Genomic DNA, 27212 nt, shown 5'->3' on the forward strand with positions numbered 1-27212 from the left:
TACAAAGTATTGAGACAGGCAACCCTGTGTTGTAAGAAAGCAATCAGCTCTCTCGTTTCTACGGGAAAAAATCCAATTTTCGCGGATATCCTACCGCACAGTCCGTAGAAGTGGACAGTAGAAGCGGTGGTGAGTGTTCATTTACATTGCGCTGTAATAAGATTGGTCATATCAGCTGGTGCGGTCTACGGTTTTGCCTCGATGATAGTTCCCAGCATTATAGTTCTAGATATAGATATTCGAATTTTATGTCTAAAAATTCGCAAACTAAAGTATGCATATACATAAATAAATTATTCACATGTATACTAAATTACAATTATTAATAGATATCTATACATCGAAAATAATTCATATTTCATATTTCTACTACTAATTAAAAATAAACAAAGATTAATCACTTATATATATACTTATCATGGTAAGCACCAACAAACAGACATATAAAACGTTTGGAATTGTGAGTTATTGATCGTTCTTGCGAATGCCAATCTAATCGGAAACTTAGTGCGTTTAAATTCAATTGGCACATCTGTAAGAATCATAGGGATTCGTGGCAGCAATACATTTTCGCTTCAGAAAGTGCCTTTTAAAATGGTGGCTTCGACAATTTTTTTCATTAATTTTTTAAGGACTAATCTTGTGCCACTGCAAAGCCGTGATGAGTTGAAATAACGAAACAAAATAACCGGAGATCCAACCTTCAGTTGTAAATGGTGCGGTGGCATACTCGGCATATCCAATGAATTCAAAAATTCTACTGGATAATTCGCAGCCTAGTTGACATAGCAAACATCATCGATAGATTTGGATGACAATAAGACAACTGTTGTAGCTTTGAAATTAATCCATTGATGTCGAGATTTTTTGCTGTTAAATCCGCTCCTTCTGCCAGCCACTCAAGATTTGTATACTTTGTGTGTACATCTTTAATGGCAGCTGCAGCAGTCCGAAAATCTCGCAATGCCAGACGCGCAATACGATGTTATTTTTGGTCGTATATCAGCAAGAAGTAGCGAAATAAGGAATGTTTTGCCAGTTCCACCATGTACACCAAAAAAAAAAAATAATAATAATAAAACCCCTTGCCCTGCCAAAACTGCCAACATAATACGGTCGTAAATTGTTTTTTGTTCATTATATAGAATTGAAGCATTGCTAGCAACAGTCGCTGCCAATTCGACAGTATCATATTGCAGTTCACGATTTATATCTGTGTTGATTAAACCAGATGTATTGCGATTGAATGAACTCATAGTGAAATGACTGATTGGTAAATTCGCAATAACAATGCAATGATCTTTAATTGCAATGAATGCTTCATTGTACATTGCGTGACTGAATGATATCGTTAGATTGTTGTACATTGTATTCTACTTAACCATCAGCGCGTGGTATTCGTACCAGAGAACGTAGATTTATAGAGAAGGTTTATGAAGTGCCGATTAAAATTTTCCGCTTTTTTGGAGGTGTACTCATCACGATTTGAAGATTTCCCACAAGAAATTATTAGCGGATTTCACCAAAGTTTAACATCAGGAGACTCGAAAATATCAGAATTGAGCATTTTCAGTATTAAATGAGCAAAATGATGTTACTTTCAATGTTAAGAACTGTACGATTACATATTCGTTTATTTACAAACGACTATATATGTATTTGATATCAAAGCACGTAACCATTTTCTGATAAATCGTATAAAATCTTTTTAAATATATAATAAATTGAGGTTTGTATTAATACCTAAATATGTAGTTAATATAGGTTTGATAAGTTATTTATTTATACAAAAATTTATTTGCTTTATTATATCATTAAAATATTTGATATCATCTTAAAAGACCAAACGGTCGCATATAAACTCATGTACACTCATTGTTTCATACGAAATATTCGTTGACACGGAAAATATTGTAATTGGCCGAAGCTCACGTTTTTTGCTTTCATCAGCGTCAATACATTGTGTTATTGGTAGAAAATCCGAGCTGTGCCGAAAAATAGCAAACGAACGATCGGCGATTGTCATCGCTTCCCTTGCTGCTTAAACTCACCGTAAATATGTATTTTTATTATGAGCATGCTTACATATCGATGCAGATTTTTGCGAGACATGAAAAAATATTTTAAAATTGGCGAATATTTTAAATCGACAAGAGCTATGTTGTACTTTTGTCACTTTTTTCTGTGTTTTGCGGGTTTGCGGAGTTGTCACTTTTCTTTTTTAGAAGGAACATCAGAAAGTGGTTAAATTTATGATTTTTAGCTTAGCCATCGTCGCGAAAAGTTTCTTGTAGGCAAATGCATGCTCGGGGAGATGTGAAGGTAGCTGTTTTCATAAATGAGGCGAGATTGCTTGTTGAAAGTGCGTTTGCGTTTATAAATGAAAATGTTGTGTGATTTACTATAAATTTTGCTTCGAAAATTTGGCTGCGATTTAAAAATGTAACGCTATTTGAGACGAGTGTTGATTTTAGAGAACAATGTTTATAGTTTTGGTGGTGACATACTTACATGTTTACATATGTATGTATGTTTATGTATTATATGTATTATTTGTGTTACAATGTAGCAATGTAGGCGTGCGCGGACATGTTATTACTGATAAGTGGTAATACAGCGACTTGAATGCGTGAAGGTGTACATACAGTGTATCACAAAAATAAGTATACACTATGTATGTGCGTAAAAAAAGTCATATCAATTGCAAAATAAAAATAAAACTTTTCGAGTTTTTTACAATAGCAATTACACATAACATCGCCTTCTTGAGTATGATAGATCGATGTCATTCACATTTCCCGTTATTAAGAACAGTTGGTTTTTATCAGTAAAAACCAAAAATCATGTCACATAAGTATGTATGCAATTCACCAATTCAGACGTTGAAGTCTGTTCTATATACTGAGGTACTGATTGGGTTTTATTCATACCAGCTATTTCATCTTCTAACGTTTTTCCTGCAACATCAGCTATTGTAGAGGAACGAAAACCTTCTATTTTGAGCAGTGCGTTCAAAATAGTGGCCATTTTTGTGACGGTGCGGTTTTCGTAACCAAAAAGAGGTTTTTTTAATAGCTCTATCAACAAATTAGACAATACAAACCCATCATATGTTTTCACATAGGTTTTCAGATCATTCAAACTTTTACAATATGAAGACCGAAAATAAGTTTAATTATCAAAGAAAGGGTAAGAGTGCTGCTAGATGAAGTTTGCACAGTAGCATCATGAAATCGAGCAAGGAAATTGAGTTAAAACTAATACCTCAATACGCGCAACCAAGCCAAGAATGAAAAAAATAATGATTTTAAGGCTGCCATGGTATCCAAAATTGAATTTCATGGTATTATCAGACTATATCCTCCTGTAGCTATATTAAGTGAAATTTTGCAATTTTATGAATACTAAGGCATAAAAACCATCGATCAAAATAAACTATCGATAGTGAAACGAAAAAAATATCGAAAAATAGACCCATCGATTGTTTTGCAGCTCTATTGCAAATGTAAAATTTTGATGACCAGTATGACTTTCTCAATCTTTTACTGAATAAAGGTAATGACGTAATGTTTTTCATGCCCACACTTTGGCGAATAATACTTTCTCATTAGTTGCATAATTTTGTTCAATTGAATTTAGTGTTTTAAAATAAATGTTATTGGTTTTCCCTCTTGGGATAAAACCGCACCTATGCGGTTATGTATTAGAAGCATCAGTGGTTAAAATCATCACAAAATCAAAATTAATGACTTTTTCTTAGACATAAACAGCACTTTTTTTTGTTAGGTTGGTAGCACTGTCCCTAACTACTATGCCAAAGTCAACCAGTTAGTTTGCAGCAGCTGTTGAAATCAGTCGATCTTAGTAGTGTTTTGCGATTATTACAATAAAAAAAAATATTGAACAAAGAATTTGCATAAAATTTTGCGTATCGAACCAAATTTCGTATGCAGAGTCGTTGCGAATGTTAGAAAAGGCTTATGGGCAATCTATTCTATCAAAACCCCAAGTCTACGACTGGTACAAAGCCTTTAAAAATGGTCGATAAACCGTCGAAGACATGCCTCGTTCCGGTCGTCCTTCTACGCCTACCACTGACGATAACATCAAAAAAGTGCTCTAACGTCATGCGAGTGTAAGAGAGATAGCACGTAAACTAAACATCGGCCGTGAAGCAGCTCGTTTGATTTTGGCCAATAATTTGGGTATGAGACGCGTCAATGCTCGATTTGTTCCAAAAGAGTTGAATTTTTTGCAAAAAGACCATTGTGACCGATTTTAAAACCAAAAACTCGTTCAATACTATCGATCAACCACCGTATTCACCGGATTCACCGGATTTGGCCCAATGCGACTTTTTTTGTTTAAATGAGCAAAATGATGTTACTTTCAACGTTAAGAACTGTACGATTACATATTCGTTTATTTACAAACGACTATATATGTATTTGATATCAAAGCACGTAATCATTTTCTGATAAATCGTATAAAATCTTTTTAAATATATTATAAATTGAGGTTTGTATTAATACCTAAATATGTAGTTAATATAGGTTTGATAAGTTATTTATTTATACAAAAATTTATTTGCTTTATTATATCATTAAAATATTTGATATCATCTTAAAAGACCAAGCGGTCGCACATAAACTCATGTACACTCATTGTTTCATACGAAATATTCGTTGACACGGAAAATATTGTAATTGGCCGAAGCTCACGTTTTTTGCTTTCATAAACGTCAATACATTGTGTTATTGGTAGAAAATCCGAGCTGTGCCGAAAAATAGCAAACGAACGATCGGCGATTGTCATCGCTTCCCTTGCTGCTTAAACACACCGTAAATATTTTTTTTTTATGTATGAGCATGCATACATATCGATGCAGATTTTTGCGAGACATGAAAAAATATTTTAGAATTGACGAATATTTTAAATCGACAAGAGCTATGTTGTACTTTTGTCACTTTTTTCTGTGTTTAGCGGGTTTGCGGTGTTGTCACTTTTCTTTTTCAGAAGGAACAACAGAAAGTTGTTAAATTTATGATTTTTAGCTTTAGCCATCGTCGCGAAAAGTTTCTTGTAGGCAAATGCATGCTCGGGGAGATGTGAAGGTAGCTGTTTTCATAAATGAGGCGAGATTCCTTGTTGAAAGTGCGTTTGCGTTTATAAATGAAAATGTTGTGTGATTTACTATAAATTTGCTTCGACAATTTGGCTGCGATTTTAAAATGTAACGCTATTTGAGACGAGTGTTGATTTTAGAGAACAATGTTTGTAGTTTTGGTGGTGACAGACTTACATCAGAGAACGTAAAATACAGAGAAGGTCCAACTACGGACCAGCGTGTGAATTGTCAAAACCTAACAAAATGCGATGAGCGTGTTTCACCACAGTCGGCTCGGAAGGAGAAATTTTAACAGTGGCGAGTGAACAGAGCTGAGCATTGTGTGAAAATTATGCTCAGAAGTTTGCATTGATATTACAGCCGCATGTTAGCTTATATTTTTATACGTTTATATGCATTCATATTCAAAGATATGAAATTCCTTTTCTGAATATCTATGATATTATGAAAAATGTATTACATTTTAGTTAAAATATATTACTTCAAAGGAATATTTGCAGTTGCTTTTTAAATATTGCTTATGTTTGATATTATGAAATGCTTTCATATAAGTACATTTGTATGCATATGTATATATCTGCTATGTTTTTCTATATACATACATACATAAGTATATAACACACTAACATAATATCTTAGAAATCTTAATATATTTAAATAGTAATATATGCCAATCACACCTTTCATGATTTAAAGCTTACATACATACATATGTATGTACTTATGTAAGTACAATTCAAATTCAAATCAAGTTATTATCATTTATCAGTAATAACATTTGCGCGCACTGCTCTATATGTACATACATACATATGTGCTTATGACATTGCTACACAAATAATGGATACACAAACCTACATTCATATATTCGTAAATATGTCACTCGCAAAAACTACAAACTTGTTCTACAAAAACAACAATCGCCACAAGTCAATATATCAGCCCAAATTTATAATATATCACACAACAACAACATTTTCATTCATGAACGCAGGCGTACTTTCAACAAGCAACCTCGCTTCATTCATAAAAACAGACACTCTCTCCTCTACCCGAGCATGCGTTTGCCAACAAGCATCTTTTCGCGACGATGGCAAAAGCTAAAAATCATAAATTGAACAAATTTCTGATATTCCCTCTGAAAGGGAAAACTTGCAACCACGCAAGCCCACAAAACACAGAAAAAATTGACAAAACTGGCAACAAAGCTTTTGTCGATTTAAAATATTTCACAATTTTAAAATATTTTTCCGTGTCTCATAAAAATCTGCGTCAATATGTATGCATGCGCATATATAAACATACATATTTACGATCATTAGTGGGCAAAGCTGTTAGAGCGGCAAGGGGAGCGGTGACAATCGGCGGCCGTTCGTTAATATTTTTTCGGCACAGCTCGGATTTTCTACCAACAACACAATGTTGTGACGTTTTGTCGTCGCGTCAGTCCTTCGACACAGTGACTCTTTGACAAGAAAACAAAAAACGTGAGGGCAACGGAGATTTCGCATGAAACAATGAGTGTACATATTTACATACATATGTTGCATGTAGACAAATTAATAATTATAATGGGTACTTTCATATTTGTTTACATGCACACATAATTATACATATAGAATGTATACGAATATTTGCGACCGCTTGGTCTTTTCTTATGGTGTTATGTCAAGCAAGAGGTGTACAAAATCAAACCCAGAAATCTGACTGAACTGAAGCAGTCCATTAAATAGATAATTGAGGCAATCCCGAATTATGTGTCGCATATGCGTAGTTGAGTATGGAAGAATAATTAATTGTTTAAATTAAATAAAATTTTCTATACAATAACAAAATTGAATGTAATGCATTGACTAGAAAGAAATTTATTGCGGTTTAATTTTGTAGCACGATTCGTTAGCCACCCTGTATAGGCAGAATATCTTTAAATTATATGAAAAGTCGTTTGCGCATTGTAAATATACGAATCTGTAAGCGTACATTTCTTAACATTGAAATTAGCATTATTTTTCTCAAGTAACATTGAAAATGCTCAATTCTGCTATTTTTCAGTCCCCTGATGTTAATTGTGGACATTTGGTGAAACACGCTCATCGTTTTCAGTACCCCTTCCAAATGTGGTGAAACACGCTCATCTTTTTCAGTTCCCCTGCGAAACATGAAATATTTTGCTAATGGCCGCACTGTGAACCTTCTCTATGATATATGTTCTCTGCTTACATGTTTACATATGTATGTATGTTTATGTATTTTATGTATTATTTGTGTTACAATGTAGCAATATAGGCGTGCGCGCACATGTTATTACTGATAAGTGGTAATACAGCGACTTGAATGTGTATATACAGTGTATCACAAAAATAAGTATGCACTATGTATGTGCGTAAAAAAAGTCATATCAATTGCAAAATAAAAATAAAACTTTTCGTGTTTTTTACAATAACAATTACACATAACATCGCCTTCTTGAGTATGATAGATCGATGTCATTCACATTTCCCGTTATTAAGAACAGTTGGTTTTTATCAGTAAAAACCAAAAATCATGTCACATAAGTATGTATGCAATTCACCAATTCAGTATGTTTTCGGCTGGCACACAGTATTCGTCCCCTTCAAAATCAATTAATAGTTATTTTTTGTTTAAGATATAACGATTTCCAAGTTTTAATAATATTTCAACCGTAAATTAATTTAAATTTTGATCATGGCGCCGCGCGGAAGTGAACTAAGATTTAAAGATGTTATAATAAAACTGCATAAATGAAAAAAAAGTCAGAAGCAAATTGGAAAAATAACAAACCAAAGTAGTTATACCTCTACCAAAAATAATAGAAAAATATAAAAAAGAGGGAAATACACAAAATAAGGAAAGATCTGGGCGGCCAAAAATATTTGATGCAAACGAGCGGTGTATTATAACACGCAAGATACAGGTGAACCGAAAGAAGAGTGCACCAAAAGTGAGTACAGAGATTGAAAACGAGATTGGTAAAACCTGCAATCCCCAAACTATTCGTCGAGTACTGTATGATGCTGGCTACCATGGTCGTAATGTCCGTAAAAACCCATTCATAAACAACATTAACAGACAAAAAAGATTGAAGTTTGTGAAAGAGCACGAAAATAAAGACGAACCTTTCTGGAATTCTGTTATTTTCTCGGACGAAAGTAAATACAATATTTTTGGCTCGGATGGACATGAAAAAGTTTGGAGAAAAGTGAATATTGAGCTTGATCCACGGAATAATGACTTCCACGGTAAAACATGGTGGGGGGTCGCTCATGGTGTGGGGATATATGGCAGCACCTGGAGTAGGTAATCTTGTGTTCATTGAGCATACAATAAACAAATATGATCACCTTAACATTTTAAAAGCAAATTTGAGCGAAAGTGCGGCTAGATTGTAACTTGAAGGATCATTTGTATTCCAACACGACAATGATCCAAAACACACCGCTCGCATTGTTAAGGAATGGCTTCTTTACAAAACACCCAAACAATTAAAAACACCAGCCCAATCTACTGATGTCAACCCTATCGAACATTTCTGGGATTATTTAGAAAGAAAAATCAGAAGACTCCAAATAACCAGCAAAGAATCTTTGAAAGCTTCCTTAATCGAAGAATGGAGCAAGATTCCACCTTCAGTAACCGAACAGCTGGTGAAGTCCATGCCATCCAGGTTGAGTGCAATTAAAAAATCCAAAGGCCATCCAACGAAATATTAACCGTCCATCAAAGCTCAAAAATAAACCCGTTAGAACTTTTTTTTCGCAATTTATTTTTAGTGCATACATACTTTAGTGACGTAATTTTTAGCTATTGGAACATTCTTTTCTGTAATTTGAAAAATTATTACTTTAAGTTTGGGTTTTTTGTTATTGGAGACATATAAATATATGAAATAATGGAAAATATAGAAAAATTGGTTAATAGTATTAGTTTTAAGGCTTTTTTTCGCATGACAAAACAGATAAACACGCTGCATACTTATTTTTGTGATATACTGTACATTCATATGTGCAAATTAACTTTTCGTTGGAGCACGTAAACAAGGTTTTCTTCTTTATTTCTTCTCCTTTTATACAATGCGTTACTTAAGTTTAGATACAATATCTCAGCTTAAATTCTAGGAAGTAAGGCGGACCATACATACATAGATGTTCACTGATGACCGCTTCCCAATTGCCAATGTGTTAATGACATATTTGTTGACACATTCGCATAATGGTAAAATTATGTATTTATTGTTTATGTATATAATGTTTAAGCACTATGGGCTATTGGTGGCGTCAACATATAATATTTCACACATTCGCTTAATGGTGCAATTATATATTTATTGTTTACATAATAGTTATTTGCTACGGGCTATTGGTGGCGTTAACTCTCCCACCTCTAAAACGAAGCGTTCCGTCTTCGAATATATATTTTCAAGATGATTAATTTTAATTGACAATTTTTTAACATTTCTTCTCTTTCTTTTTTATTTTAATTAAAATATGATTAATTAATTTGTTAATAAAATAACCAATAATGCTTATTAACAATAGTAAAGTAAGTAACCACCAAGCAGGATTTCTTTTTATTTCCTGTTTCAAAATTTTTAGATTTCAAACAATTTTTGTTTTAATATTCTTTAATATTCTCTTGCGAAAAGTGGCTTTAACTTTTCTTCTCTAAAATAATTTAAAATTTTTCCAGTGGAGTTTTCATATTTTTTTCTGTCTATAGTTACATTATCAAAAAAATTTATCAAGTATACCCCTTCTATTGTTTTTTCCGGATACTATTATAGCACCGTCTTTTACAATATTTATTGACTTATTGGCTTTTTTATTTTTGTACAATTACCTATAATTTTTTGTGCAATTATAAATAAGATCTGTTATTGTTACATTAATTCTTTACTCGCTTATTATTTGTTTTATTTCTTCATTATATACTTATGTGAAATAAGTGGATTTAAAATTCCAAGTTTAATTAGTGTAATAGTTTGTATTGCATTTTCAAGTTCAGTGATTATTAGATTGTTCCTATATACTTGTATTAAAGTAGTCATTTTATTAGAGATGCCTTGTAGTTGATTTATTATTTGTGTTAATACCGTAATTAAATTAAATATTTGTGAGTTTTTTATTGTTTTCTATTAAGTAATTTATTTGTTTGCTATTTTTATAAAATCGTCAAGGTCAGATGTGCCTGAAATCCATTTCCAAACTGTTCCTATTTCGTTAACTCCTCTTTCTATTATTTTATTAACATTCATTAATAGTTTTAACACTGTTTCTGTTATGCATATTTCTGAATCCATACTTGAGTCATCAATTAGTACTATTTCGGTATCAGTTTTGTATTTTTGTATAACATTTTCAAATAATGATAAATTCGTCAAATGATATATTGAACGATATTCTTCAAAAATTAATGCATATTTTTCTTCAATAAGTATATAATTTTCCTTGTATAGTCTATTATGTTCGGTGTGATAGTAGTGATATATAAAAATATCAATGAATGGTATATCTTCATAGTGCCTATAAAATAGATTAAATTTTAATATTATCTCTATGTATTATATTATTTCTATTTTGTACTTTAACTTTATTTCCTAAATCTTCTCTTACTATTTATTTTTTTATATTTACGATTTAACTTATTCCTTTCTCCATATATTTTTTCATATATGATTTCTTCATTATGATAATTTTTTTTCGAAACCTTTTCTAGTTATGATACTGTAACATAAAAAATACTGTCGATACTATGAATAGTTTTCCGCCTACTTCTTCGTTTAGCGGCCCTATTCTGAGAAAATCTCACAACTTATTTGTGAGATTTCTTGTGACGTTTATTTTGTGAAGTTATTCTTGCTTGAGCCTCGTAAGAAAAAATCTTAAAAAGTCACCACATGAGGTGAAATAATCAAAGCAAAATAAAGAAATGGATAGGTAATAAAAGGAAGTAATTTCGCAAATTTAATAACTTTGGTGTAAATATAATAATTTCATTTATTTTTAGGCATATTCTTATTTCATTATTTTCATCATGTGTGTGTGTTATGCGAGTTGTTTGTTTATATGCAAGTTCGTAAACTAGCTAAATACGTTCGTATTGTTAAATGTCAAATGAATGTGTATTGCATGCATACTATACTTCTATTGTTTTGTATTGTCTCGTATTGTATGTGCTCTTGTAACCATTAGGATTACATATTTTTGTGTGAAGAAATAACCAGATCTTTGAGAAAGCAAATATTACATATTACATATACATATGTATATATAATATAATAAAATAACTGAATTATTTAAACATAAACATATTTACAAATGAAATCTAGACCAAATTCTTTAAACATATATGCGTTTTTATTCATACTTAGTAACTTAAAAAAAGTTAATCTAATCTATTTCAATAAAATATATACAAATTTGTTTAAAAATATTTAAATAAATAAAACATACTTAACTGTTTTTTCATTGTGAGGGTTGCTTTCAGACGTCACAAATTTGTGGGGAAATTGTGAGCATTTGAGCTTTTGAATTAACGCCAGCATAAGGTAAACCTCACAACATTCAGAGACCTCACAATGATTAGGGTGGTGACTATTGTGAGGGGATGTGAATAGGGATGAAATTGAGAGACTATGACTTTGTACACTTCATTTTTATGAAAAAGTCATTAGAATTATTTATAAAACAAATTAAACTTAATAAAGCTGCATCAAAGACGTATTCATGTTATTATATATATTTCTCTGAGAGCTGACAAGGTAGAAAAAGATAAATTTTTTATAAATTTATTTAAAATGAGATCAATAAATTTATACTTAAAAAACAGTTCCATAGAGTATTTTATGGTTGCATCCATTCTGTTTGATTTAATCTTCTCCTAAATTTTTTATTGAGGAAACTCAAAATAGGTTGAATAAGTGGTTACGATTTCGTGTTGGACGTTGAAGTCTGTTCTATATACTGAGGTACTGATTGGGTTTTATTCATACCAGCTATTTCATCTTCTAACGTTTTTGCTGCAACATCAGCTATTGTAGAGGAACGAAACCTTCTATTTTGAGCCGTGCGTTCAAAATAATAGTGGCCATTTTTGTGATGGTGCGGTTTTCGTAACCAAAAAGAGCTTTAATAGCTCTATCAACAAATTAGACAATACAAACCCATCATATGTTTTCACATAGGTTTTCAGATCATTCAAACTTTTACAATATATAGACCGAAAATATGTTTAATTATAAAAGAAAGGGTAAGAGTGCTGCTAGATGAAGTTTGCACAGTAGCGTTTGCGTTAAAACTAATACCTCAATACGCGCAACCAAGCCAAGAATGAAAAAAATAATGATTTTAAGGCTGCCATGGTATCCAAAATTGAATTTCATGGTATTTTCAGACTATATCCTCCTGTAGCTATATTAAGTGAAATTTTGCAATTTTATGAATACTAAGGCATAAAAACCATCGATCAAAATAAACTATCGATAGTGAAACGAAACAAATATCGAAAAATAGTCCCATCGATTGTTTTGCAGCTCTATTGCAAATGTAAAATTTTGATGACCAGTATGACTTTCTCAATCTTTTACTGAATAAAGGTAATGACGTGATGTTTTTCATGCCCACACTTTGGCGAATAATACTTTCTCATTAGTTGCATAATTTTGTTCAATTGAATTTAGTGTTTTAAAATAAATGTTATTGGTTTTCCCTCTTGGGATAAAACCGCACCTATGCGGTTATGTATTAGAAGCATCAGTGGTTAAAATCATCACAAAATCAAAATTAATGACTTTTTCTTAGACATAAACAGCACTTTTTTTTGTTAGGTTGGTAGCACTGTCCCTAACTACTATGCCAAAAATGAGCGTCAACCAGTTTGTTTGCAGCAGCTGTTGAAATCAGTCGATCTTAGTAGTGTTTTGCGATTATTACAATAAAAAAAAATATTGAACAAAGAATTTGCACAAAATTTTGCGTATCGAACCAAATTTCGTATGCAGAGTCGTTGCGAATGTTAGAAAAGGCTCTATTCTATCAAAAACCCAAGTCTACGACTGGTACAAAGCCTTTAAAAATGGTCGATAAACCGTCGAAGACATGCCTCGTTCCGGTCGTCCTTCTACGCCTACCACTGACGATAACATCAAAAAAGTGCTCGAAAATCGTCATGCGAGTGTTAGAGAGATAGCACGTAAACTAAACATCGGCGTGAAGCAGCTCGTTTGATTTTGGCCGATAATTTGGGTATGAGACGCGTCAATGCTCGATTTGTTCCAAAAGAGTTGAATTTTTTGCAAAAAGACCATTGTGACCGATTTTAAAACCAAAAACTCGTTCAATACTATCGATCAACCACCGTATTCACCGGATTCACCGGATTTGGCCCAATGCGACTTTTTTTGTTTAAATGAGCAAAATGATGTTACTTTCAATGTTAAGAACTGTACGATTACATATTCGTTTATTTACAAACGACTATATATGTATTTGATATCAAAGCACGTTACCATTTTCTGATAAATCGTATAAAATATTTTTAAATATATAATAAATTGAGGTTTGTATTAATACCTAAATATTTAGTTAATATAGGTTTGATAAGTTATTTATTTATACAAAAATTTATTTGCTTTATTATATCATTAAAATATTTGATATCATCTTAAAAGACCAAGCGGTCGCATATAAACTCATGTACACTCATTTTTTCATACGAAATATTCGTTGACACGGAAAATATTGTAATTGGCCGAAGCTCACGTTTTTTGCTTTCATAAACGTCAATACATAGCAAACGAACGATCGGCGATTGTCATCGCTTCCCTTGCTGCTTAAATACACCGTAAATATTTTTTTTTTATGTATGAGCATGCATACATATCGATGCAGATTTTTGCGAGACATGAAAAAATATTTTAGAATTGACGAATATTTTAAATCGACAAGAGCTATGTTGTACTTTTGTCACTTTTTTCTGTGTTTTGCGGGTTTGCGGAGTTGTCACTTTTCTTTTTCAGAAGGAACATCAGAAAGTTGTTAAATTTATGATTTTTAGCTTTAGCCATCGTCGCGAAAAGTTTCTTGTAGGCAAATGCATGCTCGGGGAGATGTGAGGGTAGCTGTTTTCATGAATGAAGCGAGATTGCTTGTTGACAGTGCGTTTGCGTTTATAAATGAAAATGTTGCGTGATTTACTATAAATTTTGCTTCGACAATTTGGCTGCGATTTTAAAATGTGACGCTATTTTAGACGAGTGTTGATTTAAGAGAACAATGTTTGTAGTTTTGGTGGTGACATACTTACATGTTTACATATGTATGTATGTTTATGTATTATATGTATTATTTGTGTTACAATGTAGCAATGTAGGCGTGCGCGCACATGTTATTACTGATAAGTGGTAATACAGCGACTTGAATGTGTATATACAGTGTATCACAAAAATAAGTATGCACTATGTATGTGCGTAAAACAAGTCATATCAATTGCAAAATAAAAATAAAACTTTTCGAGTTTTTTACAATAACAATTACACATAACATCGCCTTCTTGAGTATGATAGATCGATGGCATTCACATTTCCCGTTATTAAGAACAGTTGGTTTTTATCAGTAAAAACCAAAAATCATGTCACATAAGTATGTATGCAATTCACCAATTCAGTATGTTTTCGGCTGGCACACAGTATTCGTCCCCTTCAAAATCAATTAATAGTTATTTTTTGTTTAAGATATAAAGATTTCTAAGTATTAATAATATTTCAACCGTAAATTAATTTAAATTTTGATCATGGCGCCGCGCGGTAGTGAAGTAAGATTTAAAAATGTTATAATAAAACTACATAAATGAAAAAAAAGTCAGAAGCAAATTGGAAAAATAACAAACCAAAGTAGTTATACCTCTACAAAAAATAATAGAAAAATATAAAAAAGAGGGAAATTCACAAAATAAGGAAAGATCTGGGCGGCCAAAAATATTTGATGCAAACGAGCGGTGTATTATAACACGCAAGATACAGGTGAACCGAAAGAAGAGTGCACCAAAAGTGAGTACAAAGATTGAAAACGAGATTGGTAAAACCTGCAATCCCCAAACTATTCGGCGAGTACTGTATGATGTTGGCTACCATGTCATTAACAGACAAAAAAGATTAAAGTTTGTGAAAGAGCACGAAAATAAAGACGAACCTTTCTGTAATTCTGTTATTTTCTCGGACGAAAGTAAATACAATATTTTTGGCTCGGATGGACATGAAAAAGTTTGGAGAAAAGTGAATACTGAGCTTGATCCACGGAATAATGACTGCCACGGTAAAACATGGTGGTGGGTCGCTCATGGTGTGGAGATGTATGGCAGCACCTGGAGTAGGTAATCTTGTGTTCATTGAGCATACAATAAACAAATATGATCACCTTAACATTTTAAAAGCAAATTTGAGCGAAAGTGCGGCTAGATTGGGAATTGAAGGATCATTTGTATTCCAACACGACAATGATCCAAAACACACCGCTCGCATTGTTAAGGAATGTCTTCTTTACAAAACACCCAAACAATTAAAAACACCAGCCTATCTACTAATGTCAACCCTATCGAGCATTTCTGGGATTATTTAGAAAGTAAAATCAGAAGACTCCAAATAACCAGCAAAGAATCTTTGAAAGCTTCCTTAATCAAAGAATGGAGCAAGATTCCACCTTCAGTAACCGAACAGCTGGTGAAGTCCATGCCATCCAGGTTGAGTGCAATTAAAAAGTACAAAGGCCATTCAACGAAATCTTAACCGTCCATCAAAGCTCAAAAATAAACCCGTTAGAACTTTTTTTTCGCAATTTATTTTTAGTACATACATACTTTAGTGACGTAATTTTAAGCTATTGGAACATTCTTTTCTGTAATTTGAAAAATTATTACTTTAAGTTTGGGTTTTTTGTTATTGGAGACATATAAATATATGAAATAATGGAAAATATAAAAACAATTGGTTAATAATATTAGTTTTAAGGCTTTTTTTCGCATGACAAAACAGATAAACACGCTGCATACTTATTTTTGTTATATACTGAACATTCATATTTGCAAATTAACTTTTCGTTGGAGCACGTAAACAAGGTTTTCTTCTTTATTTCTTCTCCTTTTATACAATGCGTTACTTAAGTCTAGATACAATATCTCAGCTTAAATTCTAGGAATTAAGGCGGACCATACATAGATGTTAACTGATGACCGCTTCCCAATTGCCAATGTGTCAATGACATATTTGTTGCCACATTCGCATAATGGTACAATTATGTATTTATTGTTTGTGTATATAATGGTTAAGCGCTATGGGCTAACCCCCCCCCCCTCTAAAACGAAGCGTCCCGTCTTCGAATATATATTTTCAAGATGATTAATTTTAATTGACAATTTTTTAACATTTCTTCTCTTTCTTTTTTATTTCAATTTCAATATATGTAATTAATTTGTTAATAAAATAACCAATAATGCTTACTAACAATAGTAAAGTAAGTGACTACCAAGCAGGATTTCTTTTTATTTCCTGTTTCAAAATTTTTTAATTTCAAACAATTTTTATTTTAATATTCTTTAATAATCTCTGGCAAAAAGTGGCTTAAACTTTTCTTCTCTAAAATAATTTAAAATTTTTCCAGTGGAGTTTTCATATTTTGTTCTGTCTATAGTTACATTATCTTCCAAATTTATCAAGTATACCCCTTCCCAGTATACCAGTTAGTTTGCAGCAGCTGTTGAAATCAGTCGATCTTAGTAGTGTTTTGCGATTATTACAATAAAAAAAAATTTTGAACAAAGAATTTGCACAAAATTTTGCGTATCGAACCAAATTTCGTATTCAGAGTCGTTGCGAATGTTAGAAAAGGCTTATGGGCAATCTATTCTATCAAAAACCCAAGTCTACGACTGGTACAAAGCCTTTAAAAATGGTCGATAAACCGTCGAAGACATGCCTTGTTCCGGTCGTCCTTCTACGCCTACCACTGACGATAACATCAAAAAAGTGCTCGAAAATCGTCATGCGAGTGTTAGAGAGATAGCACGTAAATTAAACATCGGCCGTGAAGCAGCTCGTTTGATTTTGGCCGATAATTTGGGTATAAAACGCGTCAATGCTCGATTTGTTCCAAAAGAGTTGAATTTTTTGCAAAAAGACCATTGTGACCGATTTTAAAACCAAAAACTCGTTCAATACTATCGATCAACCACCGTATTCACCGGATTCACCAGATTTGGCCCAATGCGACTTTTTTTGTTTAAATGAGCAAAATGATGTTACTTTCAATGTTAAGAACTGTACGATTACATATTCGTTTATTTACAAACGACTATATATGTATTTGATATCAAAGCACGTTACCATTTTCTGATAAATCGTATAAAATATTTTTAAATATATAATAAATTGAGGTTTGAATTAATACCTAAATATGTAGTTAATATAGGTTTGATAAGTTATTTATTTATACAAAAATTTATTTGCTTTATTATATCATTAAAATATTTGATATCATCTTAAAAGACCAAGCGGTCGCATATAAACTCATGTACACTCATTTTTTCATACGAAATATTCGTTGACACGGAAAATATTGTAATTGGCCGAAGCTCACGTTTTTTGCTTTCATAAACGTCAATACATAGCAAACGAACGATCGGCGATTGTCATCGCTTCCCTTGCTGCTTAAACACACCGTAAATATTTTTTTTTTATGTATGAGCATGCATACATATCGATGCAGATTTTTGCGAGACATGAAAAAATATTTTAGAATTGACAAATATTTTAAATCGACAAGAGCTATGTTGTACTTTTGTCACTTTTTTCTGTGTTTTGCGGGTTTGCGGAGTTGTCACTTTTCTTTTTCAGAAGGAACATCAGAAAGTTGTTAAATTTATGATTTTTAGCTTTAGCCATCGTCGCGAAAAGTTTCTTGTAGGCAAATGCATGCTCGGGGAGATGTGAGGGTAGCTGTTTTCATGAATGAAGCGAGATTGCTTGTTGACAGTGCGTTTGCGTTTATAAATGAAAATGTTGCGTGATTTACTATAAATTTTGCTTCGACAATTTGGCTGCGATTTTAAAATGTGACGCTATTTTAGACGAGTGTTGATTTAAGAGAACAATGTTTGTAGTTTTGGTGGTGACATACTTACATGTTTACATATGTATGTATGTTTATGTATTATATGTATTATTTGTGTTACAATGTAGCAATGTAGGCGTGCGCGCACATGTTATTACTGATAAGTGGTAATACAGCGACTTGAATGTGTATATACAGTGTATCACAAAAATAAGTATGCACTATGTATGTGCGTAAAAAAAGTCATATCAATTGCAAAATAAAAATAAAACTTTTCGAGTTTTTTACAATAACAATTACACATAACATCGCCTTCTTGAGTATGATAGATCGATGGCATTCACATTTCCCGTTATTAAGAACAGTTGGTTTTTATCAGTAAAAACCAAAAATCATGTCACATAAGTATGTATGCAATTCACCAATTCAGTATGTTTTCGGCTGGCACACAGTATTCGTCCCCTTCAAAATCAATTAATAGTTATTTTTTGTTTAAGATATAAAGATTTCTAAGTATTAATAATATTTCAACCGTAAATTAATTTAAATTTTGATCATGGCGCCGCGCGGTAGTGAAGTAAGATTTAAAAATGTTATAATAAAACTACATAAATGAAAAAAAAGTCAGAAGCAAATTGGAAAAATAACAAACCAAAGTAGTTATACCTCTACAAAAAATAATAGAAAAATATAAAAAAGAGGGAAATTCACAAAATAAGGAAAGATCTGGGCGGCCAAAAATATTTGATGCAAACGAGCGGTGTATTATAACACGCAAGATACAGGTGAACCGAAAGAAGAGTGCACCAAAAGTGAGTACAAAGATTGAAAACGAGATTGGTAAAACCTGCAATCCCCAAACTATTCGGCGAGTACTGTATGATGTTGGCTACCATGTCATTAACAGACAAAAAAGATTAAAGTTTGTGAAAGAGCACGAAAATAAAGACGAACCTTTCTGTAATTCTGTTATTTTCTCGGACGAAAGTAAATACAATATTTTTGGCTCGGATGGACATGAAAAAGTTTGGAGAAAAGTGAATACTGAGCTTGATCCACGGAATAATGACTGCCACGGTAAAACATGGTGGTGGGTCGCTCATGGTGTGGAGATGTATGGCAGCACCTGGAGTAGGTAATCTTGTGTTCATTGAGCATACAATAAACAAATATGATCACCTTAACATTTAAAAGCAAATTTGAGCGAAAGTGCGGCTAGATTGGGAATTGAAGGATCATTTGTATTCCAACACGACAATGATCCAAAACACACCGCTCGCATTGTTAAGGAATGTCTTCTTTACAAAACACCCAAACAATTAAAAACACCAGCCTATCTACTAATGTCAACCCTATCGAGCATTTCTGGGATTATTTAGAAAGTAAAATCAGAAGACTCCAAATAACCAGCAAAGAATCTTTGAAAGCTTCCTTAATCAAAGAATGGAGCAAGATTCCACCTTCAGTAACCGAACAGCTGGTGAAGTCCATGCCATCCAGGTTGAGTGCAATTAAAAAGTACAAAGGCCATTCAACGAAATCTTAACCGTCCATCAAAGCTCAAAAATAAACCCGTTAGAACTTTTTTTTCGCAATTTATTTTTAGTACATACATACTTTAGTGACGTAATTTTAAGCTATTGGAACATTCTTTTCTGTAATTTGAAAAATTATTACTTTAAGTTTGGGTTTTTTGTTATTGGAGACATATAAATATATGAAATAATGGAAAATATAAAAACAATTGGTTAATAATATTAGTTTTAAGGCTTTTTTTCGCATGACAAAACAGATAAACACGCTGCATACTTATTTTTGTTATATACTGAACATTCATATTTGCAAATTAACTTTTCGTTGGAGCACGTAAACAAGGTTTTCTTCTTTATTTCTTCTCCTTTTATACAATGCGTTACTTAAGTCTAGATACAATATCTCAGCTTAAATTCTAGGAATTAAGGCGGACCATACATAGATGTTAACTGATGACCGCTTCCCAATTGCCAATGTGTCAATGGCATATTTGTTGCCACATTCGCATAATGGTACAATTATGTATTTATTGTTTGTGTATATAATGGTTAAGCGCTATGGGCTAACCCCCCCACCTCTAAAACGAAGCGTCCCGTCTTCGAATATATATTTTCAAGATGATTAATTTTAATTGACAATTTTTTAACATTTCTTCTCTTTCTTTTTTATTTCAATTTCAATATATGTAATTAATTTGTTAATAAAATAACCAATAATGCTTACTAACAATAGTAAAGTAAGTGACTACCAAGCAGGATTTCTTTTTATTTCCTGTTTCAAAATTTTTTAATTTCAAACAATTTTTATTTTAATATTCTTTAATAATCTCTGGCAAAAAGTGGCTTAAACTTTTCTTCTCTAAAATAATTTAAAATTTTTCCAGTGGAGTTTTCATATTTTTTTCTGTCTATAGTTACATTATCTTCCAAATTTATCAAGTATACCCCTTCCCAGTATACCAGTTAGTTTGCAGCAGCTGTTGAAATCAGTCGATCTTAGTAGTGTTTTGCGATTATTACAATAAAAAAAAATTTTGAACAAAGAATTTGCACAAAATTTTGCGTATCGAACCAAATTTCGTATTCAGAGTCGTTGCGAATGTTAGAAAAGGCTTATGGGCAATCTATTCTATCAAAAACCCAAGTCTACGACTGGTACAAAGCCTTTAAAAATGGTCGATAAACCGTCGAAGACATGCCTTGTTCCGGTCGTCCTTCTACGCCTACCACTGACGATAACATCAAAAAAGTGCTCGAAAATCGTCATGCGAGTGTTAGAGAGATAGCACGTAAATTAAACATCGGCCGTGAAGCAGCTCGTTTGATTTTGGCCGATAATTTGGGTATAAAACGCGTCAATGCTCGATTTGTTCCAAAAGAGTTGAATTTTTTGCAAAAAGACCATTGTGACCGATTTTAAAACCAAAAACTCGTTCAATACTATCGATCAACCACCGTATTCACCGGATTCACCGGATTTGGCCCAATGCGACTTTTTTTGTTTAAATGAGCAAAATGATGTTACTTTCAATGTTAAGAACTGTACGATTACATATTCGTTTATTTACAAACGACTATATATGTATTTGATATCAAAGCACGTTACCATTTTCTGATAAATCGTATAAAATATTTTTAAATATATAATAAATTGAGGTTTGTATTAATACCTAAATATGTAGTTAATATAGGTTTGATAAGTTATTTATTTATACAAAAATTTATTTGCTTTATTATATCATTAAAATATTTGATATCATCTTAAAAGACCAAGCGGTCGCATATAAACTCATGTACACTCATTTTTTCATACGAAATATTCGTTGACACGGAAAATATTGTAATTGGCCGAAGCTCACGTTTTTTGCTTTCATAAACGTCAATACATAGCAAACGAACGATCGGCGATTGTCATCGCTTCCCTTGCTGCTTAAACACACCGTAAATATTTTTTTTTTATGTATGAGCATGCATACATATCGATGCAGATTTTTGCGAGACATGAAAAAATATTTTAGAATTGACGAATATTTTAAATCGACAAGAGCTATGTTGTACTTTTGTCACTTTTTTCTGTGTTTTGCGGGTTTGCGGAGTTGTCACTTTTCTTTTTCAGAAGGAACATCAGAAAGTTGTTAAATTTATGATTTTTAGCTTTAGCCATCGTCGCGAAAAGTTTCTTGTAGGCAAATGCATGCTCGGGGAGATGTGAGGGTAGCTGTTTTCATGAATGAAGCGAGATTGCTTGTTGACAGTGCGTTTGCGTTTATAAATGAAAATGTTGCGTGATTTACTATAAATTTTGCTTCGACAATTTGGCTGCGATTTTAAAATGTGACGCTATTTTAGACGAGTGTTGATTTAAGAGAACAATGTTTGTAGTTTTGGTGGTGACATACTTACATGTTTACATATGTATGTATGTTTATGTATTATATGTATTATTTGTGTTACAATGTAGCAATGTAGGCGTGCGCGCACATGTTATTACTGATAAGTGGTAATACAGCGACTTGAATGTGTATATACAGTGTATCACAAAAATAAGTATGCACTATGTATGTGCGTAAAAAAAGTCATATCAATTGCAAAATAAAAATAAAACTTTTCGAGTTTTTTACAATAACAATTACACATAACATCACATTTCCCGTTATTAAGAACAGTTGGTTTTTATCAGTAAAAACCAAAAATCATGTCACATAAGTATGTATGCAATTCACCAATTCAGTATGTTTTCGGCTGGCACACAGTATTCGTCCCCTTCAAAATCAATTAATAGTTATTTTTTGTTTAAGATATAAAGATTTCTAAGTATTAATAATATTTCAACCGTAAATTAATTTAAATTTTGATCATGGCGCCGCGCGGTAGTGAAGTAAGATTTAAAAATGTTATAATAAAACTACATAAATGAAAAAAAAGTCAGAAGCAAATTGGAAAAATAACAAACCAAAGTAGTTATACCTCTACAAAAAATAATAGAAAAATATAAAAAAGAGGGAAATTCACAAAATAAGGAAAGATCTGGGCGGCCAAAAATATTTGATGCAAACGAGCGGTGTATTATAACACGCAAGATACAGGTGAACCGAAAGAAGAGTGCACCAAAAGTGAGTACAAAGATTGAAAACGAGATTGGTAAAACCTGCAATCCCCAAACTATTCGGCGAGTACTGTATGATGTTGGCTACCATGTCATTAACAGACAAAAAAGATTGAAGTTTGTGAAAGAGCACGAAAATAAAGACGAACCTTTCTGTAATTCTGTTATTTTCTCGGACGAAAGTAAATACAATATTTTTGGCTCGGATGGACATGAAAAAGTTTGGAGAAAAGTGAATACTGAGCTTGATCCACGGAATAATGACTGCCACGGTAAAACATGGTGGTGGGTCGCTCATGGTGTGGAGATGTATGGCAGCACCTGGAGTAGGTAATCTTGTGTTCATTGAGCATACAATAAACAAATATGATCACCTTAACATTTTAAAAGCAAATTTGAGCGAAAGTGCGGCTAGATTGGGAATCGAAGGATCATTTGTATTCCAACACGACAATGATCCAAAACACACCGCTCGCATTGTTAAGGAATGTCTTCTTTACAAAACACCCAAACAATTAAAAACACCAGCCTATCTACTAATGTCAACCCTATCGAGCATTTCTGGGATTATTTAGAAAGTAAAATCAGAAGACTCCAAATAACCAGCAAAGAATCTTTGAAAGCTTCCTTAATCGAAGAATGGAGCAAGATTCCACCTTCAGTAACCGAACAGCTGGTGAAGTCCATGCCATCCAGGTTGAGTGCAATTAAAAAGTACAAAGGCCATTCAACGAAATCTTAACCGTCCATCAAAGCTCAAAAATAAACCCGTTAGAACTTTTTTTTCGCAATTTATTTTTAGTACATACATACTTTAGTGACGTAATTTTAAGCTATTGGAACATTCTTTTCTGTAATTTGAAAAATTATTACTTTAAGTTTGGGTTTTTTGTTATTGGAGACATATAAATATATGAAATAATGGAAAATATAACAACAATTGGTTAATAATATTAGTTTTAAGGCTTTTTTTCGCATGACAAAACAGATAAACACGCTGCATACTTATTTTTGTTATATACTGAACATTCATATTTGCAAATTAACTTTTCGTTGGAGCACGTAAACAAGGTTTTCTTCTTTATTTCTTCTCCTTTTATACAATGCGTTACTTAAGTCTAGATATAATATCTCAGCTTAAATTCTAGGAATTAAGGCGGACCATACATAGATGTTAACTGATGACCGCTTCCCAATTGCCAATGTGTCAATGACATATTTGTTGCCACATTCGCATAATGGTACAATTATGTATTTATTGTTTATGTATATAATGGTTAAGCGCTATGGGCTAACCCCCCCACCTCTAAAACGAAGCGTCCCGTCTTCGAATATATATTTTCAAGATGATTAATTTTAATTGACAATTTTTTAACATTTCTTCTCTTTCTTTTTTATTTCAATTTCAATATATGTAATTAATTTGTTAATAAAATAACCAATAATGCTTACTAACAATAGTAAAGTAAGTGACCACCAAGCAGGATTTCTTTTTATTTCCTGTTTCAAAATTTTTTAATTTCAAACAATTTTTATTTTAATATTCTTTAATAATCTCTGGCAAAAAGTGGCTTAAACTTTTCTTCTCTAAAATAATTTAAAATTTTTCCAGTGGAGTTTTCATATTTTGTTCTGTCTATAGTTACATTATCTTCCAAATTTATCAAGTATACCCCTTCCCAGTATACCAGTTAGTTTGCAGCAGCTGTTGAAATCAGTCGATCTTAGTAGTGTTTTGCGATTATTACAATAAAAAAAAATTTTGAACAAAGAATTTGCACAAAATTTTGCGTATCGAACCAAATTTCGTATTCAGAGTCGTTGCGAATGTTAGAAAAGGCTTATGGGCAATCTATTCTATCAAAAACCCAAGTCTACGACTGGTACAAAGCCTTTAAAAATGGTCGATAAACCGTCGAAGACATGCCTTGTTCCGGTCGTCCTTCTACGCCTACCACTGACGATAACATCAAAAAAGTGCTCGAAAATCGTCATGCGAGTGTTAGAGAGATAGCACGTAAATTAAACATCGGCCGTGAAGCAGCTCGTTTGATTTTGGCCGATAATTTGGGTATAAAACGCGTCAATGCTCGATTTGTTCCAAAAGAGTTGAATTTTTTGCAAAAAGACCATTGTGACCGATTTTAAAACCAAAAACTCGTTCAATACTATCGATCAACCACCGTATTCACCGGATTCACCGGATTTGGCCCAATGCGACTTTTTTTGTTTAAATGAGCAAAATGATGTTACTTTCAATGTTAAGAACTGTACGATTACATATTCGTTTATTTACAAACGACTATATATGTATTTGATATCAAAGCACGTTACCATTTTCTGATAAATCGTATAAAATATTTTTAAATATATAATAAATTGAGGTTTGTATTAATACCTAAATATGTAGTTAATATAGGTTTGATAAGTTATTTATTTATACAAAAATTTATTTGCTTTATTATATCATTAAAATATTTGATATCATCTTAAAAGACCAAGCGGTCGCATATAAACTCATGTACACTCATTGTTTCATACGAAATATTCGTTGACACGGAAAATATTGTAATTGGCCGAAGCTCACGTTTTTTGCTTTCATAAACGTCAATACATTGTGTTATTGGTAGAAAATCCGAGCTGTGCCGAAAAATAGCAAACGAACGATCGGCGATTGTCATCGCTTCCCTTGCTGCTTAAACACACCGTAAATATTTTTTTTTTATGTATGAGCATGCATACATATCGATGCAGATTTTTGCGAGACATGAAAAAATATTTTAGAATTGACGAATATTTTAAATCGACAAGAGCTATGTTGTACTTTTGTCACTTTTTTCTGTGTTTTGCGGGTTTGCGGAGTTGTCACTTTTCTTTTTCAGAAGGAACATCAGAAAGTTGTTAAATTTATGATTTTTAGCTTTAGCCATCGTCGCGAAAAGTTTCTTGTAGGCAAATGCATGCTCGGGGAGATGTGAGGGTAGCTGTTTTCATGAATGAAGCGAGATTGCTTGTTGACAGTGCGTTTGCGTTTATAAATGAAAATGTTGCGTGATTTACTATAAATTTTGCTTCGACAATTTGGCTGCGATTTTAAAATGTGACGCTATTTTAGACGAGTGTTGATTTAAGAGAACAATGTTTGTAGTTTTGGTGGTGACATACTTACATGTTTACATATGTATGTATGTTTATGTATTATATGTATTATTTGTGTTACAATGTAGCAATGTAGGCGTGCGCGCACATGTTATTACTGATAAGAGGTAATACAGCGACTTGAATGTGTATATACAGTGGATCACAAAAATAAGTATGCACTATGTATGTGCGTAAAAAAAGTCATATCAATTGCAAAATAAAAATAAAACTTTTCGAGTTTTTTACAATAACAATTACACATAACATCGCCTTCTTGAGTATGATAGATCGATGGCATTCACATTTCCCGTTATTAAGAACAGTTGGTTTTTATCAGTAAAAACCAAAAATCATGTCACATAAGTATGTATGCAATTCACCAATTCAGTATGTTTTCGGCTGGCACACAGTATTCGTCCCCTTCAAAATCAATTAATAGTTATTTTTTGTTTAAGATATAAAGATTTCTAAGTATTAATAATATTTCAACCGTAAATTAATTTAAATTTTGATCATGGCGCCGCGCGGTAGTGAAGTAAGATTTAAAAATGTTATAATAAAACTACATAAATGAAAAAAAAGTCAGAAGCAAATTGGAAAAATAACAAACCAAAGTAGTTATACCTCTACAAAAAATAATAGAAAAATATAAAAAAGAGGGAAATTCACAAAATAAGGAAAGATCTGGGCGGCCAAAAATATTTGATGCAAACGAGCGGTGTATTATAACACGCAAGATACAGGTGAACCGAAAGAAGAGTGCACCAAAAGTGAGTACAAAGATTGAAAACGAGATTGGTAAAACCTGCAATCCCCAAACTATTCGTCGAGTACTGTATGATGTTGGCTACCATGTCATTAACAGACAAAAAAGATTGAAGTTTGTGAAAGAGCACGAAAATAAAGACGAACCTTTCTGTAATTCTGTTATTTTCTCGGACGAAAGTAAATACAATATTTTTGGCTCGGATGGACATGAAAAAGTTTGGAGAAAAGTGAATACTGAGCTTGATCCACGGAATAATGACTGCCACGGTAAAACATGGTGGTGGGTCGCTCATGGTGTGGAGATGTATGGCAGCACCTGGAGTAGGTAATCTTGTGTTCATTGAGCATACAATTAACAAATATGATCACCTTAACATTTTAAAAGCAAATTTGAGCGAAAGTGCGGCTAGATTGGGAAT

At 32.4% G+C, this 27212-nt stretch overlaps 1 protein-coding gene and 1 long non-coding RNA gene across 4 annotated transcripts in view; one reads left to right on the top strand and one right to left on the bottom strand.

Moving 5' to 3' along the window:
- Nucleotides 1-27212, top strand: part of Cdk5alpha (Cdk5 activator-like protein) — a 172754-nt gene that overhangs the window by 48725 nt on the left and 96817 nt on the right. The gene's annotated exons all lie outside the window — the stretch shown is intronic.
- LOC118682677 (uncharacterized) lies at nucleotides 7685-12599 on the bottom strand. Its single transcript, XR_004978480.2, has 3 exons — nucleotides 11964-12599; nucleotides 11604-11898; nucleotides 7685-10668 (listed from the first exon to the last, which is right to left on the bottom strand). It is a non-coding gene; the product is annotated as an uncharacterized lncRNA (long non-coding RNA).

The sequence above is a fragment of the Bactrocera oleae genome, chromosome 3 (assembly GCF_042242935.1).
Source record: "Bactrocera oleae isolate idBacOlea1 chromosome 3, idBacOlea1, whole genome shotgun sequence".
In the NCBI taxonomy this organism is placed as follows: Eukaryota; Metazoa; Arthropoda; class Insecta; order Diptera; family Tephritidae; genus Bactrocera; species Bactrocera oleae.